This window comes from Plecotus auritus, assembly GCF_963455305.1.
Source record: "Plecotus auritus genome assembly, chromosome: 4".
Classification (NCBI taxonomy): Eukaryota; Metazoa; Chordata; class Mammalia; order Chiroptera; family Vespertilionidae; genus Plecotus; species Plecotus auritus.
The window spans coordinates 27,392,183-27,410,639 of NC_137775.1; the positions used below are offsets into that span (position 1 = coordinate 27,392,183).

At 40.8% G+C, this 18,457-nt stretch overlaps 1 protein-coding gene across 3 annotated transcripts in view; it reads right to left on the reverse strand.

Annotated features, from left to right (window-relative positions):
- NHSL1 (NHS like 1) overlaps positions 1 to 18,457 on the reverse strand; it is a gene marked incomplete at its 5' end in the record, with an annotated part of 201,720 nt that overhangs the window by 50,395 nt on the left and 132,868 nt on the right. The gene's annotated exons all lie outside the window — the stretch shown is intronic.

An 18,457-nucleotide genomic window follows, 5' to 3' on the forward strand; every position in this document is an offset into this window, starting at 1 on the left:
CCTTCTAAGCCAATGTTAGAAAATGATTGACAGAATTGATAGAGACCTCCAATTCCTACCTAAGTCCACCATGACAGGAATCTGCTATTCAATTATATAGAGCCATTGCTCAGTAAATGTTAGAGTATCAGAACAGAAACAAATCTCCTACTGTGAAGTTGAGACAAAATATTTCCTCCCTTAATCATTATTTTAAAATATCACTGTTATAAGCTCAATTAAATTTAAAAATGAAGCATAAGCAGTCAATGTAATTCATTTAAATAGCACATCTAATAGAAGTAGAAATCAATTTGTGCTACAAAATTTTCTTTGTATTTCTTGCTTTCATTAAATACTTTTATATTAAAATGTTTTTTTTAATTCCAATGTAATTTACTTTTCCCAACACAATCCAATTCAACTGAATTTTTCAGCATAAAAGAGATTAAAATATTAGCAGGGGGAATGACAGGTAATCATGAGAGAATGCTAAATCTCTACAATAATTTTTCTTTATTCCCCCCCTAGGGCTTGAGACCTCTTTGTCTATTTCACTTTCCCCAACAACACAACCTAAAATAGCATACCAGTGGAGCACCAAACAAATTCATCAACAATTTTTATAAAGATTTTTAGAGAGAAGAGGGAGAGGGAGAGAAAGAAACATCGATATGAGCGTGAAACATAGATTGGCTGCCTCCTGCATGCCCCCGACCAGGGATCAAGCCAGCAACCTTTCGGTGCACAGGAGACGACACCCAACCAACTGAGCCACACCAGCCAGGGCTCATCACAAATTTTAAGTACTTTCTATATATAGTATCTGCCACTGCAAGCCAAGCATAGCATAGACTAGAGAAGTATAAGAGAAAGACCCTGTGCTGAGTCATTTGCAGGTGGTGACAGGTATGACACCTGTAAAACCAGCAGATACTAGAATTGTGAGGCAGGGGCGAGTCTTCCCTAACCCTGACCGATGCTATAGAGTGCACATTGGGCAGACCCACATCTCTGGTAACTAAACCATAAAACAGATTCTCAAAATAAAATGAGCCGGCATGCGTGAACTATTCAACTTTCTATTTGAACATAAAGTTAACACAATGGACCCCATAGCACAGCTACGACATCTATTATAAAGATCAAGTGAACTACTATATGTAAAGTCTTAGCTCACAAAATAACTCATGGAAAGTCTGGGTGAGGCAGGGGCAGTGAATTTACCCCAAAGGAGCCCCTGACTTGTAGCACCATCACTAAGGAGGAAGTTTCCCTTCCTCAGCACCCCCAGGAACCTGAGCCAGAGGTTAGCTCTCACCTCCCCTTCTCTGCAGCTACTAAATTCTACAAGCCTTGCTTCCAAATAGTTCATTTCCTAAGTGATCCCACCTTCTCCATCAATTGCTAAATGGGAAAATAAACACTGAGACCTAGACATCAAGTTATAAACAGAAATGTCCCGTGTGCTTTCTGCTTTCAGCGTTTGACAAAGAAGCATGTACATTAGGCACCGGGGCTTCACGTAACCTCTCGATGAACAAATGTTTTGCACGGTGCATATAGCTCTCAATCTTAATACGTAACATCCACGAGGACCTGACTAAGCTCTTACGAACAGTCCGGAATTCGCCGTATGTACCCCAAAGAGGAGCCCTAGTCAATTACAATGTTTTGTGCTCATGTCCATGTATTTGAAAGACTGAATTACCCGCTATCATAGCTGGAAAATACTGAAAATGGAAACTCTTCCTATTTGCCAATTACAAATCAAGTCCAAGTAATGCTATTGGAGTCTGTGCAACCACACCATTAGCACCCTGCACAGCAACCAACTGCTCCTATGAAAGGCGGTGGTCTCTTCCCTGGTTTTCTCATTCTTGTGGGGGCAGATGTCAGGCAGTCCATCCAAAGCCAGCCTTCCAGAGGCAGAGCTGCACACAGCAATCCTGGGGTGCAGTTCTTCGCTGCTTCCTCCAAAGTTTTTCTTATCAATGGCTCCTGCCCTTGCTCATTTATCCAGTTTCAATCACTGGTCCCAAAACTAAACTAAAATGAATCAACCAATAACTATGTAAAAATAAAACCATGTATGTGTGAAAATTATACTTTTCCAGGGGATGAAGAAGCACCTGGAATAAAGAAATTTAAACCAATGGTGAGTGAACAATGAAGCCACACCGCAAAAGCTGTGTACTTTACAATGGCTGACCCGTCTAGACAGAGTTTGTGCTCCAGTTCTGAAACACAAAACAGAGAGTGCCAGGGGGTTTAGAGGATCATCACCACCAAAATATGTGACACCTAACACAGAGGTTCCCTGTACAGTCAGCCAAAGAATTAAAAAAAAAAAACATACAGCAGGGTGGACATAAAGTAAACACAAGGTCCTTCCCTCCACCTTCAAAGGGCTTCTTTTGAGAGCACAAAAGCAGTGAATTCACCGGAAATCTGAGCCACAAATAAATAAGGCATGCTGAGATCACATAATTCTGCCCTAGAGCCACAAAAGTCTGAGGTATTTGAACAACCTGCTTTAGAATGGAGTTTAACATGTGTCAATTACGCTCTTTCACACTCTAATTCCACCACTCAAAAGGCTGAAACAGTACATAAAACACACACACACACACACACACACACACACACACACACACACACTGCCACGGTGGGGAGAAAAGAAACTACTTACTTTTCTTCTTAAATAGCTTAATGAAAGACTTGATCTTTGCATTAATGAAGACCACCATTTCCAGGATGCCTACATAGGGCTTAGAAATTTAAATCCCATTCAAAGCTCAGTCCAGCAGGCAGGTGGCAAGCTGCATCCCTTCGCTCCAGATTCTCACTTCTTGCTCTGTTCTCCTATCATTAGACATCTGCCCAGGCTGATGTAACTTGGAGGTTGAGCTTATTGTCAGGCAGTTACAAACCATTAACAGTCCTTGAACCTGAAAATCTCCCACTGAAACCTAATCTTTGGGGCTGAGAGCCTCCAGTGACAACATGTGCAGAAAGAGAAAGCCAATCACAGTTCTTATTTGCATGATAGCCACAGCAGTCTTTCTGCCCCTGGGCTCATTTATCCCGTTTTCTCTCCAGCAGATCAGAAGTTTCTCCTCTCCAGAGTCCAGAGAGTAGTGCAGCTTGCCTCTCCGGAGGTCAAGGTGAAACACATGTGCTCCCCATTTTCACTAGGCCCCAAAGAATGTCCAGATCTGTTTACTGGAGCCCACAAGTCTAAGAGCAAGTCTGTGCTGATTCTTTGACTCTCCAGTTAATTCAGGCATGGGAACTGATTTAAGGAGAAAAAGAGCCAAACTATTGTTTCCCCAGCCACGCCCCCAGGCTCTGCCTGCCATGCCAAAGCAGTAAAACTTTACAACAGAACCTCCATTGAGCTGTAAGTGATGACTTGGTTGCATTTTCCTGCAAATTAGTAAGCCCAGTCTTCTCACCCAGTTGTGGGTTTTTTTTAGCCAGTGATTGAGAACCAGCACTGTAATTGTTCCAGTTTGATCTTACTTGCATTTAGCTCTCACAACTCCCTCCCTCCCTCCCAAAACCCCAGCTTACCCACTCCAAAGGAGAAATTAGATCGAGTACCTTAATCATTAAGAAAATAAAATGAAATAAAGTACCCTAATCATTTAAATCTGTATTTTGAATTTAATTACCATCTAAGATCCTGGCTAAAAAGTTACACACACACACACACACACACACACACACACACACACGCTCCCGGTGGGGAAGAAGAGGAGTAATTTCAAAGAAACATTATTTGGGTTTCTCTTTAACATGAATATAATACTATACTTAGTGTTCTGGTTCTTTTGTCCATTCCCACTAGCCTCAGAGAACTGGGGAAACACAAATAAAGAAGAGTCGGAAATGGGGTATAAGCAGGATCTAGAAAAATGTATTCTGGGGTAAAGGAACAGGAACAAAAAAGAAAAGAATACAGATCAGGAAATACTATGAAAAAGAACAAAGAAAAAATAATGCTCCTCACATCTCTCCCCAATTCCACTTTATGGCAAAGCAATCTTTGAAACACGTTAGACAACCCTCTTAGTTCATAGCCTTGGGCCAGATTTATAACTGAATGGAGAAATGTAATAACCCACTAATTCAAAACATTTAGTTATAACAAAAACTCTTAGTCAAAGAATAAAACTTATGTAAGGCGCTCCCCCTAGGGAAAGCTTTGGAATGATTCCTCCACAAATCTTTCCCCTCCTTCATTTTATAGTTTGAACAACAACAAAAGCAAACAACAACAAAAAATAAAACAAGTTATTATCATATTAGCATACATATGACAGATTTCCAAATTGCTTCTTTCATCCTACCCAAAGCTTTTCTTAAAAGCAATTACATGGCCAGATGGTAAGTTAAATTATATAGCTGCCTCCAATTGGTGAGCACAGTTCCCCTGAGGAAAACAAATGTGTAAGCAACAGTGACCTTGCTCCAGAGCTGCCTCTCAACCTCATCGCAGTGGAGACAGTCCTAGTCACAGCCCACACGGTGACGGGCACCACCCTACTTGCAATGGAAAACAGCATGTAACTTTTCATGTATACAACAATGGCATCCAAACACTGACTCATGCATGAAACAGGTAAATATTGAGCACATAGCAAGTTCCACTTATTTGGGATACATCAGTGAGATGCCTGCCCTCATGAAGCTTACTTATTTGACGATAAACTACGATTACATGGCACATTAGAAGACGGTAAGTGCAATGGACAAAAGAAAAAGTTGACTAGGATGAAAGGAGTTCTGGGGACGAGCAGGTGGCAGCATTAAATGGAAATCAGGGTAGACCTCACTGGAAAGGTGAGACTTGGGTAAACAGTTTAAGGGAGGCAATGGCAAGAAAACAAACATCTCACCTGCTCTCATTTTAAAGAGGAAGGCCTATTCATTGGGTAATGAGACTTTTCCAATACATCAGGACTAGTCGGAGAAGTGCTCTCAGAAAATGAACCGTAGTAAGAGCCATGCATGGAGTCCTTTCCTTCCTCACTCAGTGTTTGGCTTGTCATTACATGGTCACAGCTGTGTAAAGATGAGGCCGCCATTCGGTTACACATGGGTCAGTGGGAGTCCCGGGGCAGAACGCAGGCTTCCATCCCAGCATCCCAGGCACCGTGTCCACTATTCATTTATTCCATGCTGCCTCCAATCTCCCAAAGTCCAGATCGTCAGGTAGCAACCAAATCAAGGATGGTTTTTGTTGTGTTACATACTACGTTGTGTTTTGAAATAGCTTATTAATTATAAAAAAACTTCCCCCCAAATTTTATCATCTCTTCATATCCTGCATATAAGCATGAGAACAGGGAAGTGCTTTCATCTTACAATCTGCATTGCCTCCATGCCATAGTTTATTAAAGAGCCATGTTTTTATGGAAATGTCTAATAATTTTTAATTGCTCAATTTATACACCCAACAGAAAACGTATAAATCCATGGTACCTCCTATTCCAATGTTAGTCCTATAATAGCAACAACAGTTAAACCGAAGTTCTGATATTCCAAACGTGGACAACTTCACGGCACAGCACAGGAGGGAAGAGCCAACTCCGGAGCCACCCCGCCCAGGATGCTGGCCACTTCCTAGAACTGTGCCCTCTCCAAACCTCAGTTTTCTCATCTGTAAAATGGAGGTCAGTAACAGTATTGGTTATACAAGGTTAGTATGAGGATTTAAAGTTATTATTGACAAAGTCCTTAGAACTGCACCTGGTACGTGGTAAGTATATATATATTGGTTGGATTAATAAAATCTTAAGCGATAGCTAAGCTGCCCTAAGCTTTTTAAAGGGTCATTCATGCTTTAACAGACCGGAGTCCACTTCCCAGATTTCAGCTGTCTTACTTCTTATCTCAAGTGAAACTGCGGGCTCCATGAATGAGGGCTTCAAACCTGTCACTTCCACTTTTTATGCACATAGTATCTTTTTTCCTACAGCCCTGTTGGCTTATCCTGGCCCAAGATTTGGAAATTCTATTACCATTACTATTGTATAAATGTTGGCAACCTTATTCATAAAGTTCCAACATTTTTGCTTAATTTTCCACTGATATTAAATCTTATTCTCAACCAAATTTTAATTTTTTTTCTTCTAGGAATCACCTGATTATTTCTATACTTATGTGCTTACTTCCCACGAGCAAGTATATGACCTACCAGCAAAGTAATTAGCAGGAATATTTCACAAAATAATACATATTCTAAAAATTTTGACTGTAACGATGCACTAATGTTCAACCACTCAGCCATTTGACACTGAGCACTGATTGGCTGGCTTGTGTTAGGTGTCCGGGTTAAAAGTAAATCCAACATGGTCACTGGCCTTGGGAAGGTTCCATAGTCCAGTAGGAAGGACACACCCAAACAGGTAAACACAATAAAATAATGAATGACCGTAGGGAGAGAGATAAGATCACGGAAAGATGATAAAGGGCACAGGGCACAGATCTCATTTGGAAAGCAAACAGCTGATAGAGAGCACAAGAGAAGAGGGACTCAGATCCTGGGACACACAGGGGGTGGGGTGAGGGGGCAACGGCAGAAGCTTCCCTGTAAGCTTACAGGAGGGTGATGGGGGAGGTAGTGAGAGAAGCAGAGACCAGACCCTGGAGGCCACTGCTTGTAAAAAGGTGGATTTTCGGTGGTGGGCTAGGGAGTCACCAAAGGAGTTGAAGAGGGAAAGCTGTATGGCCAGTGTTGCAGTAACAAAAAATCCCCATTGCTGCATGAGCTGTGCATGGAGAGGGGGCAGGGAGAGAGACACTGGGGAACTGGGCCAGCAATCCATGCCTAAGGGGAGGAGGGCAGATCCAATTCTCATGTAGGGCTATTTTTCTACAACTCCCTTGGTCTTATCTGCCTGTAGTGAGCAGTTTGTAATGTTTCAGGAACCATCATATACTTAAGGTTTAATAGTTAAAAAGTAAAGCCCTAGCTATTCAATAAATGACTCTGTTAACATTCAGGCTTCATCTGTAACACAACCTTATAATATACTCATTGTTTTTATTAGACAGAAGATTATATGTTTAAACCTAAAAGCTTCTTATGAGCAGAGTTGTGCCCCTGATGTGATGAATACCAAGTATAAACACACTTGTAGTAAATCCAAGTTAAACTTTGTGATAAGGTAAAATTTCCCAGTTTACAGAGAATACAAGAGGTACAGGAAAAAAGAAAACCATCAGTCAAACTAAAAGTGAAACATTTTGCTGATCTGGCCTCTCCTAAAAGTCAATTAAATAATGACAATAATAATAATAATAATAATAATAATAATAGGAATGTGCAAAATTAAGAGATTTACAGAACATTACAACCAGATGCATGATCGTGAGTAGGATACTAGTTCTGAATAAACCAGCTATAAGAAGGCCTTTTTCTGACAAGGGGGAAAATTTGAATATATAGGTGTCACCTTATTCTTTTTTACAACTGCATAATGAGGTTTAAACACACACACACACACACACACACACACACAGGTTTTGAAGGTAATGTTGTAGAGATACTCTCCACACAATGAAGACGTGTGCCTGGCAACACATGCTCATAAAAAATTGTTTTAACTGTCCCATGAATCATGTTATTTCACGAAAGTCCACTGAAAATCACCAAACATTCTAGATGTTTGTTGGTACAATGATCTTTCTTTTGAGTCTGAATTAATCTTTAATGATGAATCATATGGCATATTGAGAACAAGACAAATGGAAGTCGCTCTCGTCATCAATATCTGGTGGGGGGAGTGGTTCGGGTAGAAAGGGAAACCTTAAGAGATGATAATGTATCAGTTCTTTAGAAGGAACTTGATCTGACAGCCACTCTGCCAGTTAATTCTGATGCTAGGAAACACCCTTAACTCCCCATGTGTTGAAGCTGAAGGTTTCAGCTGTAGATCCTAGTTAATAATTTAAATCTAAAACCATTGCTACCATCTGTTCTGTCAATTTCAAAGCGTCTGCTATCACTGTGACTAGTCAAGTCACAATATTCATGTGACAAATGTTGAACAAATGAAAGGTGAGGCAGACAGAAAACACACTATGAAAAAGAGAAACCCCAATCAAAAGGGCAAGACACAAAAGGAGCCCTGCTGACATAGCATTCAAAGTCCCGCCCTGCTTGCAGGGATGGAGGGCTGCACTGTCTCTCACGCAGGGAACGGGACAATCCAGAGGCTGTCGGAAACGATGGACTCAAGGGGGGCAGACAGGGCAGAGACCCGTGAAACTGGGCCCCGAGTTTGGAAGCAATGGTGAGTAGGGATATGGTAAGGACAAGTTGGAAAGGGGAGAGTTCATAGATTCTAGGAAGTGAGAGCTGAGAAGAGTACTAAGAACTACCAAATCCACTTCTTTTATTTTACAAAATAACTGGCTTACAATAGATCACAGAGTTACCCAACATCTGAGCTAACTTATCTTGTGCTCAAGTTTTCAATACACGATGTTACCTCTGCCTCCACTGCGAGAGGGTTGGTGGGGCGAGCAGTCCAACCGTCCACGCTCAATCCTGCCTCTATGCCTCTTGATCCCTGACATCACTTGGCATGCCCCTATTCATTCTTCAAGTGATAAGTCAAATGTTAATCTTCCTTTACAAGCATTCCTTGACAGAACTGCAGTAACTCTTTATTTCAAAAAATATGTCATTTTTACTTCAAGGACAACTTCCTCAAAAGTGAACTATATCTGCGTTGCAGAAAGAGAATGAATGTCATTAACTGTAAGCCTCTTATACTTGAACCCGTTATTCTTCACGGCATGCTGTATGGCCCTAATCCATCCACCTAAGTAGTACGCACTCATCTACTTCATTCCACTTAGCCTATATTAGGTATATGAAGGCTCATTCCAGGAGAGAAATAATCTATATGAGTAGAGCTACACATCAATTAGCTCAATTGTAAAGTTAACTCACTTTACCTTTTCCAATTCAATTGTCATTCAAAACACATTTTCTGAATGCATATTAAGAGTCTACCACATCTTGCAGAAGAGAGTAATTTCCACTCACTTGAAAAATAAAATATATTTTCTGTGCTCTTTAAATTAAACATAATTATATTCTTTTATAATAAAAATAATTTATAGGGAAATAAACCTTAAATTTGAAAAGAAAAAATTAATGCAACCTTTCTTCTAAAATATTCAGGGAAGGGGAAAAAAATCTCATTGTGAAATGAAAAGCCAAAGTATAATGTGATGAGCTTAGAAGTCTAATTTAAGAGTCATGTGACTAGCTAAAGTGCTTTACATTCTGAGCTCTCTTATACTTTTTAAATTGGACAATATTTTAAAAAAAAAAACCTGCTTGAATAATTGTGTTATAAAACTTACAGGAAGCCATACTTCAGGAGGATATTTTACTCAGGAAAAAAGAAAATTGAGAGCAAAGGAGACTTCCTGATCTATACCAGGGGAAAACAGAAAAAATAAAGTAGAAGGGCGCCACCTACAGGATGCTGTATGCTTCAGGAGAATGATTCCTGCCACCTTGTCCAGACTGAAGGGTTTAACATTCATGATCATGCCTCAAAAGAATGTCCTCATCTTCTCCCACCAAAGGAAGACTCTATAACCTCTCGTGCCCCTTTTGAACCACAATTCACACAAAGTTGATCTCATATCTTCAGAAAAATTTATGAATATTCATCAACTATCTAGTATCTACAACCAAACTCAAATTAAGGAAACACCCAAGTTATAGAAAACATTTTTAAACCAGCTAAGGGAGCAGCTAATGTATCTGAATAACTGGGCTAAGGAAAAAGAGGTCCACATCAATTTACAACCAAAAAGTAAAATCAAAGGACTCCAAAGGAGAGTGTTCTCGTTTGGACAGAAGATCATTCTGAAACCACACTTTAAAGTATTAAAATTAAATAAATACTTTATTTATTTTAAAATATATTTATTGATTTCAGAGAGGAAGGGAGAGGGAAAGATAGAAACATCAATGATGAGAATCATTGATCGGCTGCCTCCTGCACGCCTCCTACTGGGGATTGAGCCAGCAACCGAGGCATGCGCGCTTGACTGGAATTGAACCCAGGACCCTTCAGTCCGCAGGCTGACGCTCTATCCATCCAGGTAGAACTACTTTATTTAATTTTAAATGATGAAAGGGAAATCAGATTCATTATCACCTAAGTTCTTTCCAATTAATGACCCATGAGTTTAAAGATTTAGAGAAAAGGATCATTTGAGCTAATTATTTTGCAAGCTTTAGAACAAGCTCATGAACTGTTCAGCTTTTCTTTTCTCTCTTTCCTGTGCTCGCTTATATTGTTTCACATATGGCTAACAGGAATGCTACAATTAATAAGTGGTGTGAGCCCTTGCTTTTGTTAAGAGGCCAGCTGGTTCACATGCACAATGATAATTAGAGACATTAACACAGGCTGCTTCGATTTGCTGATGAACTGACAGCAATACTTATAGTTACATGTCTCCAATTGCATTTGTTTTTCTAGTTTGATCTAGAAGAGGATAATATTTATCTGATTAGTGTTGCTGTTTTCTCAAAAAAAAATTTTTTTCCACTGTCTCAAACAACTGAAGAGACGGCAGAGGACCCCAGCTCCTCATTAAGCAGGAGTGCTGCGAAGGTTTTGTCATTACGCCGGAGGGGTCCCAGCAGGAGCACAACAAGGTCATCCGGGCATTAAATGATATTCAGAATTACTCCAGAGAGGACAGAACTTCCATTCCAGTCAGGCAGTTCAAGACTTTTGAAATTCACAAAACCTTCCTATAAACTCGTTTCTCATATTCTTTCCCTGATTCTTTTTCAATTCAGAAAGAAATGAGAGCAAGTGACAAGAATAAGAACATATATTGTTGTATGGAGACATGTCATTCAGTATCTCTAAATTCCAGAAACCTAGTATTTCTAAAGCAAGGATTTCCCAATGCAGATTTCTGACCTGCCAGGGCAGAAGGGCCCGTGCTTGTTGGCATTCCCTGGTGCTGGAGGGCAACATATTCAGGGCACCACTGGGAGGGGAGGGAGGCAGGGTGATTGCAGCGCCTACATCGTTAGGCTCCCAGAATCGGAGAAGTCACGTGGTAATCAAAACAACAATGCTAATCCTAGGGAATGGCTGGCCACTGCCTTAGTGCAAATGATATGCTTAGTCCTCCCCATCTGCATGGTGGGGGGGTGGGGGACGGACAGGGGGGGTTTGGAACAGAAAAAATAGTAATGGAATTCTTCACATCTTAGCAAAAGATAATAATCAGAGGGAGGATTGAAATCAGCATCTTCATGTACCTGACAATATTTTTAACATTCAGCCAAGAATATGAAGCTTGAAACTATGAAGACAGGTATGGATATTTCATAATTTGTTAACTTTTTACTTATTTCACTAAAGAAAACAGACACAGGGAAAAGAATTCACTATAGGAAGCTGACCGACAATGAAGACATAGGCGATCAATGTTTTTGTGAGACAGCATAAAAAGAAAAGTAAGATATTTGAGGAGAAAAATAAAACTGATAGGTCAAATCATTTTCTCAAACCTCTCTCAAATGTAGCAACACTTAGAACAGTCAGCTAGACCCATTTTCATCACCTTATCTGAAACATCTCTTTGTGAGTGGCAATCCATATAAATCATCTATGATAAAACAAGTTCAAATGAAGCTGCCACAATCAATTTTCATTAGCAAACCACATTTAATTAAGTGTCCACTGATGCTAGCAAGGGCAGTCCTAACAGATCTACACTTTTCCATACTTGTCTTACATTCGTACACAAGCGGCTTTAATCTGACCAGAACTTAATTATTACAACTGTTTTCTAAAGGGAAATACTCACCAACTGCACCCCACTGGATAGAGGGATCAGCCACAGACCCCAGACAATATATTACATTCATTATATATATAAAAAAATCCTACAGCATCTATGGAGAACTCATTCCAAAGGGACATCCCATGTTGAAATAGGAGAAAATTCACTTCCTCACTCAGCAACCTCCCTCTTCCTCTTGTCCACACATTCACAACTGCCCATCAAAAAGGACAACTCTAAATTCTGAACTTTAGCTTCATGTCAATTGTTTAACACACACCCCTGACCTGCCCCCAGCCTCCTCTCTCTGCAGCTACTGAATGCCACAAACAGCTGCTTGTACAATTTGACTTAGAATGCACCCCAAACGCTATAGACATGATGAATGGCAACGTGAATTCTTCATTCAGAGAGAACCAAAATGTGTAGAATCACCTAAAAACATCACAGGGCAGGGAATCATTTGGAAGTCTTGGGGTGGAGGAGCACTTTGAGCAGTGGCCTGCAAATTCTTCTCAGGTGCGTGCAAATGGCCGGTTTCAGAAGATTCCCACGGTGATCAAAGGAGGACCAGCTAATTCCCCTCCGCCTGCCTGTCTGGATGGCCTTTCCCTGAAGATGCTTCCAGCCTCCACATGAAATTCCTTTTTCCTCCTGCTTTCCTAATAAAATGCACAATCTATTCATGCTCTAGCACCAATTATCCATTCTCTGGTTAAGTTAAATGTTGTTTTTTTTTAAATATATTTTTATTGATATTTTACAGAGAGGAAGGGAGAGGGATAGAGAGCTAGAAACATCGATGAGAGAGAAACATCGATCAGCTGCCTCCTGCACACCTCCCACTGGGGATGTGCCCGCAACCAATGTACATGCCCTTGACCGGAATCGAACCCGGGACCCTTCAGTCCGCAGGCCGACGCTCTATCCACTGAGCCAAACCGGTTTCGGCTAAATGTTTTTTGTTTGGCTTAATGCTTTGTGTATTTTACACATGGCAAGCCTGATATTTTTGTAACCTCCTGGGGAGCCAGAGCCAATCCATGCAGTTGACTTTGCACAGTGCCAAACTTGGGGCCACGCAAAGTCAGCTGCTCTGTAATTTGATACAATGTGACAACGTGTAACCATCAAGGGCACTTTCAAAGAAAGGGGATTATCACTCACCTTTCTGAAATGGGCAGGGGAGGGAAAGACCAGAGAATATAAAAGCATCTGCCATAATTGTCTAACCTCTGAAAATTTCCCTTAAGAAATACCAAATTGTAAGTACTAAGCAAAAATTTCCACACAAATGGCTAGTTCAACCTCATAAATGCAAGTCATTTTTTGAAAAGCTTCCCTGTATGCTGAAGTTGAATTTGTTTTCTTAAATATGAAGTTTATTGGCAATCAAATGATTACAGGACCTGGTGGACAAAGGAAGAAGTATGAGTTAAAGGAAAAAAACTCTTCTAGTTGTTACATATAAAGGGGTAAACCTGCAGATTACTTTTTACCTGCTGTCTACCCATCATCCTTTGGGCCTCAAGTTAATTACCATTTCTTCAGGCCAGCAAACCTTTCCTGACCCTCTAACTCTGCGTACACCTCCTATTACTCGCGTGGAGACGTGTGCTTTTCTTTCATAAACTACCACTTACGTTCATGCAGTTATTTGTTTAGTGGCTAGATCTCCCACTAGAAACACAATCTGGACCACAGAACCAAAGCCTTGGCTCGCTGGATCCACAGGTCTTAGGGGCTGAGCACCGGATCTGATACACAGTAAGCATGCAATTAATATTATTTTACTACAGGGATAGATTACAGGAAGAAAAGAAACAGTTTAAACAAAATGAGCACTAGAGAATTTGGCTTTGTTCTATGGTACTAAAAACTAGCTAATGTTAAAGTATCACAGTTCTGGTAGAGAGCTTTTAACTAGAGACAAAATTTCAATTAAATGAAAAAAAAAAAAAACACCCATATATAAAAAACACATAGACACAGACAACTGTGTGGTGATAGCCAGAGAGTAAGGGGTTGAGGGTAGGTAGAGGTGGGCAGCGTGGGGCAGAGGGGGTAGAAAGAGACTTTGCTTGGGGCAATGAGTGCATGTTGCCCTGCGCAGGTGATGTTTTGTTGAGCTGTACACTTGGAAGGTTTCAAACCAATGTCACCCCAATAAATTCAATTTAAAAACAAAGAAATAAAAGGATCTTCTATGATTCAAAAAAATAAAAATATCATTTGTTTCCAGCCTTGACTTGTTCATTAAAGACACTACTCACCAGGCACTGCTCTAGGCACTTGTGTTACTGAGGAGACAGCTCTCCCTTGGAAAGCCTTCCTTGACCTGCTGTCTCCCATGCCCTCTCCCCAGCAGAGTGGACTATCAGCTCCTTTGTGGCTTATCTGCCCCATAATTGTGCTTATCTGTCCCCTCTACTAGGACCGTCACTCCCTGAGGTCACGTACCTGGCCTTTATTGTCTTTGGAGAAGCCAGTAAGTTTGTTGATTAAACTGGCAAAAATGAATGAATAAATAATCTATTCCTTGTTTGTAAGGAATTCCATTGGATTGAAGAAGACAGATATAATCAAATGTTAATAAGACACATTTTAAAATAGAGAGTGCTCTCTGATGGGGGCGGAAGGAAATAATATCAGAGAAAACATAATGGAGGTGACATATGAGCTAGACTCCGATGGGTAAATTAGACTTTCTAGATGGAGAAGGATATGAAACACATTCCAGCTAGATAAAAGAGTAAGAGCAGAGACACAAAGAAGAGAAAGAGTCATCTGTGTGCTGGGAATACGGAGTCACATGTATAATGGATGGCTCACCTTGCCTCTCACAGCCCCAAGCAAACAGCCTTGTAGTGTGCACTGCATGTGGGTGACTGTTAGCTGGAAACCACATTTCCCAGACTGCCTTACTCCTGGGCTTCCTGATTAGCAAGCTGGTGAACTTGGCTGAGGACTTGAGTCCACATGCCTACTGCTTTTACTATCACTGCTGCTGAGACTGACTCTTGAGGCATTTCAGTGGGAGTGGTCACTGCAGTCCCAGCATGCCGTCTCTGCTTTCGTGGGGGTGATAGGCAGGGTAGGTGGATTTCATTTAGCGGCAAGGTACACCTCTGAGGCAGTGTGGTCTTGGAGTCAAACACTGGGAGCCAGCTTCCGATTGCAGCAGAGATAACAGCCCCTTTGGTGGGCCAGTTCTGAGGGGTGTTCTGTGATCACTCCTGGGAGTTCAGCTTGGACTTATTTCTCAAGCTTTTCCAATGATCCAAGTTCACACACCCTCCCTCCCAGTGTTAAATCCTTTTTTGCTTATATCACAGCCTGCAACTGAACCTGCCCAAGACAATCGGCTCTCCCAATGGAATGACAAGGTGGTGTTTTCAGGGGTGGCAGTGGGAGACAGGGTTGGAGAAGTAAAGTCAGGACCAGTTGTGAGGACCCTTGCCTACCAAGTCAAACGGAGAAGACCTCATTCAGTTAGTAATGGTTAAACATCAAAGTTTTCATACAAAACTTAGGAAAATTTTAGAGACAAGGGAAACTGAATTGAAAAAGTATACAAATTCTATAAATCCAAGGTAAACTAATGTTGAAAGAAGGAACAAAAATAGTCTGTCCTCCTTATGCTAATGATTACCCCCATGCCTAAGCTCTGGCTGCATCATAACATTTCTGCCTCTCTTAAACGCTTTATTTATTTCAGGCAGGACACCAACTGTCCAGGGGGTAGGATATGGTCAGTCACCTACTGACTCAGGTCAGCCTCTAGTCCCACAAGTCTCTCTTTTGATTTCATGTGGTTGGGCAATTTTGAGTGAATATGTATTTTAGTTCCTGATTATTTCCTACTCTGGCACACTGACTTTTTTTTCTAAAGGGGTGAGGGGATTGCATAAAGTGTATGCTCAGGATCTAAGTCCATAAATGGGGGGTGGGGGGGGACACATTCTCTGTATTTATTTTTTAAATGTTGACTTTTCCCCGATCTTAATTACATATCATTTTGAAATACTGCATAAATTCTAATAAAGAATCTAACCACTCTCAGTATTTAGACAAAGAACCTCAGATAATTACCTTAAGGCAGTTATGAAAACAATACTAGAACACTTAAATACAAACAACAGAATCTACACATTATATTATTAAATGCAAAAAGGATTTATTAAGGCATATTAAGGAGCTTTCAGAATCTCCAGGAGGGCCAGAGTATGTTTACATGCCACACAGCTGGTCACCACTGATCACGTGCAAGTCTGGCATTAGAAGCCAATGCCAGAATCTAAGCAGCAAGCCAGTGCTGCTGAGCTTATCAGTAGATCCAAACAACTACCTAACATTTTTCAGTTTGGCATCCAAATTCAATGTGTGGGCCTGGTTGACAGAGCCTAGGTCACATACTTGCACTCTAGCTGCAAGGGAGTCTGAGTCTGAAGGTACCTAGATGGAGGCTGGTGATGCTATTTATTGAGATGGGGAACTCTGGAGGAGGAATGGTTAGAAGCAAAAGGAATCAAAACATGTTACATGCGGGCTGTCTGTTAGGCATGCAAGTAAAAATCTCACATGGGTAATTGCATGCAAGTCTGAAGCTCAGAGGAGAGGCCAGAGCTGGAGATTAAATGCAATCTGGAAATGAGTATATTGAAGGTACTTAAAACCACTGAATGAGAGCATTTAGAGAAAGAAGGCAGGTAGAGAAGGGAACAGAGGACTAAACCTTTAGGTTCTGGGTCAGAAAGAGGAAAAGCCATTGGGAGCCCAGAAGTGGCCCATGACTGTTGTGTCTTTAAATCCAAGAGAGGAAACTATGTGGGGTGGGGCTGGGGAGGAGTGGTCAACTCCACAGAATATGCTAATAAATGAAGTAAGGCAAAGACAGAAGCCCCTAGTACTCTAGAGGAGAATGCACAGTACAGTAGAGGATCAGAAATGCAGATTCAGAGAGATGAAAAGTGAAGAGGAGGAGGGAAGGCTGGGAGATCAAATGGAGACCATCTGCTTGATGAATAAGTTTTGCCCTGAAGATAAAATGGGTGGGCACTAAAGGCTATGTGAGGTCAAGAAAATAATTTCAAACACTGAAATAGGTCATCATAACTTCCTTAAAAAAACACAAAAAACTTTTGGTTTGTTTCTCTTCAAGCTCTCCTTATTTGTTTCTGAGTGCATGGGTCATTGAAAAGCCTTTTTTAGAGTCACATTATAAAACAAGATTCAACAATCTGGGTTAATGAGTAACAATCATCTTCAGGCAGAAAGATGGGCATTGTTTCCTAAATTAATGAGTTTCATTAATAATAATAATAAAAAGCCCCGATCTCCCATCTTCACCCTTTCATAATCTCTCTCTGTACAGCTTTTGCAATCATCATCTTCACACCAACGAACAATGACTGGGTTTAGAATCACTCATTTGGGCTCACCAAGGACATTACAGGAAGTCAGGCCAACAAAGTCTTGCAGCTCATCCAGCATTTTTTTTTTTTTTTTAATGAAGAAAAAAATTAACTGAGGGGAGGGGGGATAAGAAAGGCAATGGATTAATGAGAATGTTTTAAGATAAAAAGATGGAGCAAATAGCTCCAAGAATAGAAGACAGTGGGACTAAGCCAGGGGGGTTCCTGGTTGGTTTACTGATATGAAATCATCATGACTATGAAGTCCTGGAACAGATGAGTAACTGAGAATAGAGAACTTCTCTGGGGATTAAAACAGGAAACCCAAACCTGTGTCTATGCTGTAGGTCCAGCCTGGTGCCAAATGGCAGGGCTGCTTTGTATTTTATAAGCACAGAATCATCTTTAGGGAAACAAAATAAAAATCATAGCTAGGAGCTAATAGTGTTTACTGAGCATTTCATGTCCACTATCTCATTTAACTCATGGCACAGCCCTGAGGTGTGTGAGCTGTTATCATGCCCAGTTTTCAAGCTGAGGAAATGGAGATCAGTAAGAAGCTAAGTAATTTTCCAAGGCTACATAAACGTGCCAGGTGATAGTGTGTGAATTCAGTCCAGGTCTGGGATGCTGGAGGCTCCTTCCTACTTCTCACCACTCCACAGGACCTCTGGGGATACCTATGGCAGGACTGAGCACTTAGCTAAGCAGACAGAGAGCTGAGCCCCATATACACTTACCCAAAGCAAGAGAGCTGAAAGCCAAAATTAAATCTGGATTTTAAGTATACCTTTTATTGGGTACAGAAAAATGCAAAGATTATAAATGTGCAGCTCAACGAAATGCCAGAGTGAATGCCTATGCAACCAGCATCCAAATCAAGATATAGATGGTTACCAGCTCCCAGAACTCCCTGCAGGCCCCCTTCCCCAAAGGTAACCACTACCCTGACAATCACCAGAGATTAGTTTTACCTGGTCTTGAATTTTATGATTGGAATCCTACTCTTCTGTCTTTGGCTTATTTCATTCAACATTATGTTTGTGAGGGTCATCTATGTGGTTGCATGTAGCAGTAGTCTTTTTATTCATATTACTGTATGATAATAGAATTACTTATCTATTGCATTATTAATGGACATTTGCTTTTTTCCTAATTCTGAATAGTGCAGCTATGAACATTTTCATACATGCCATTTGGTGAACAAATTT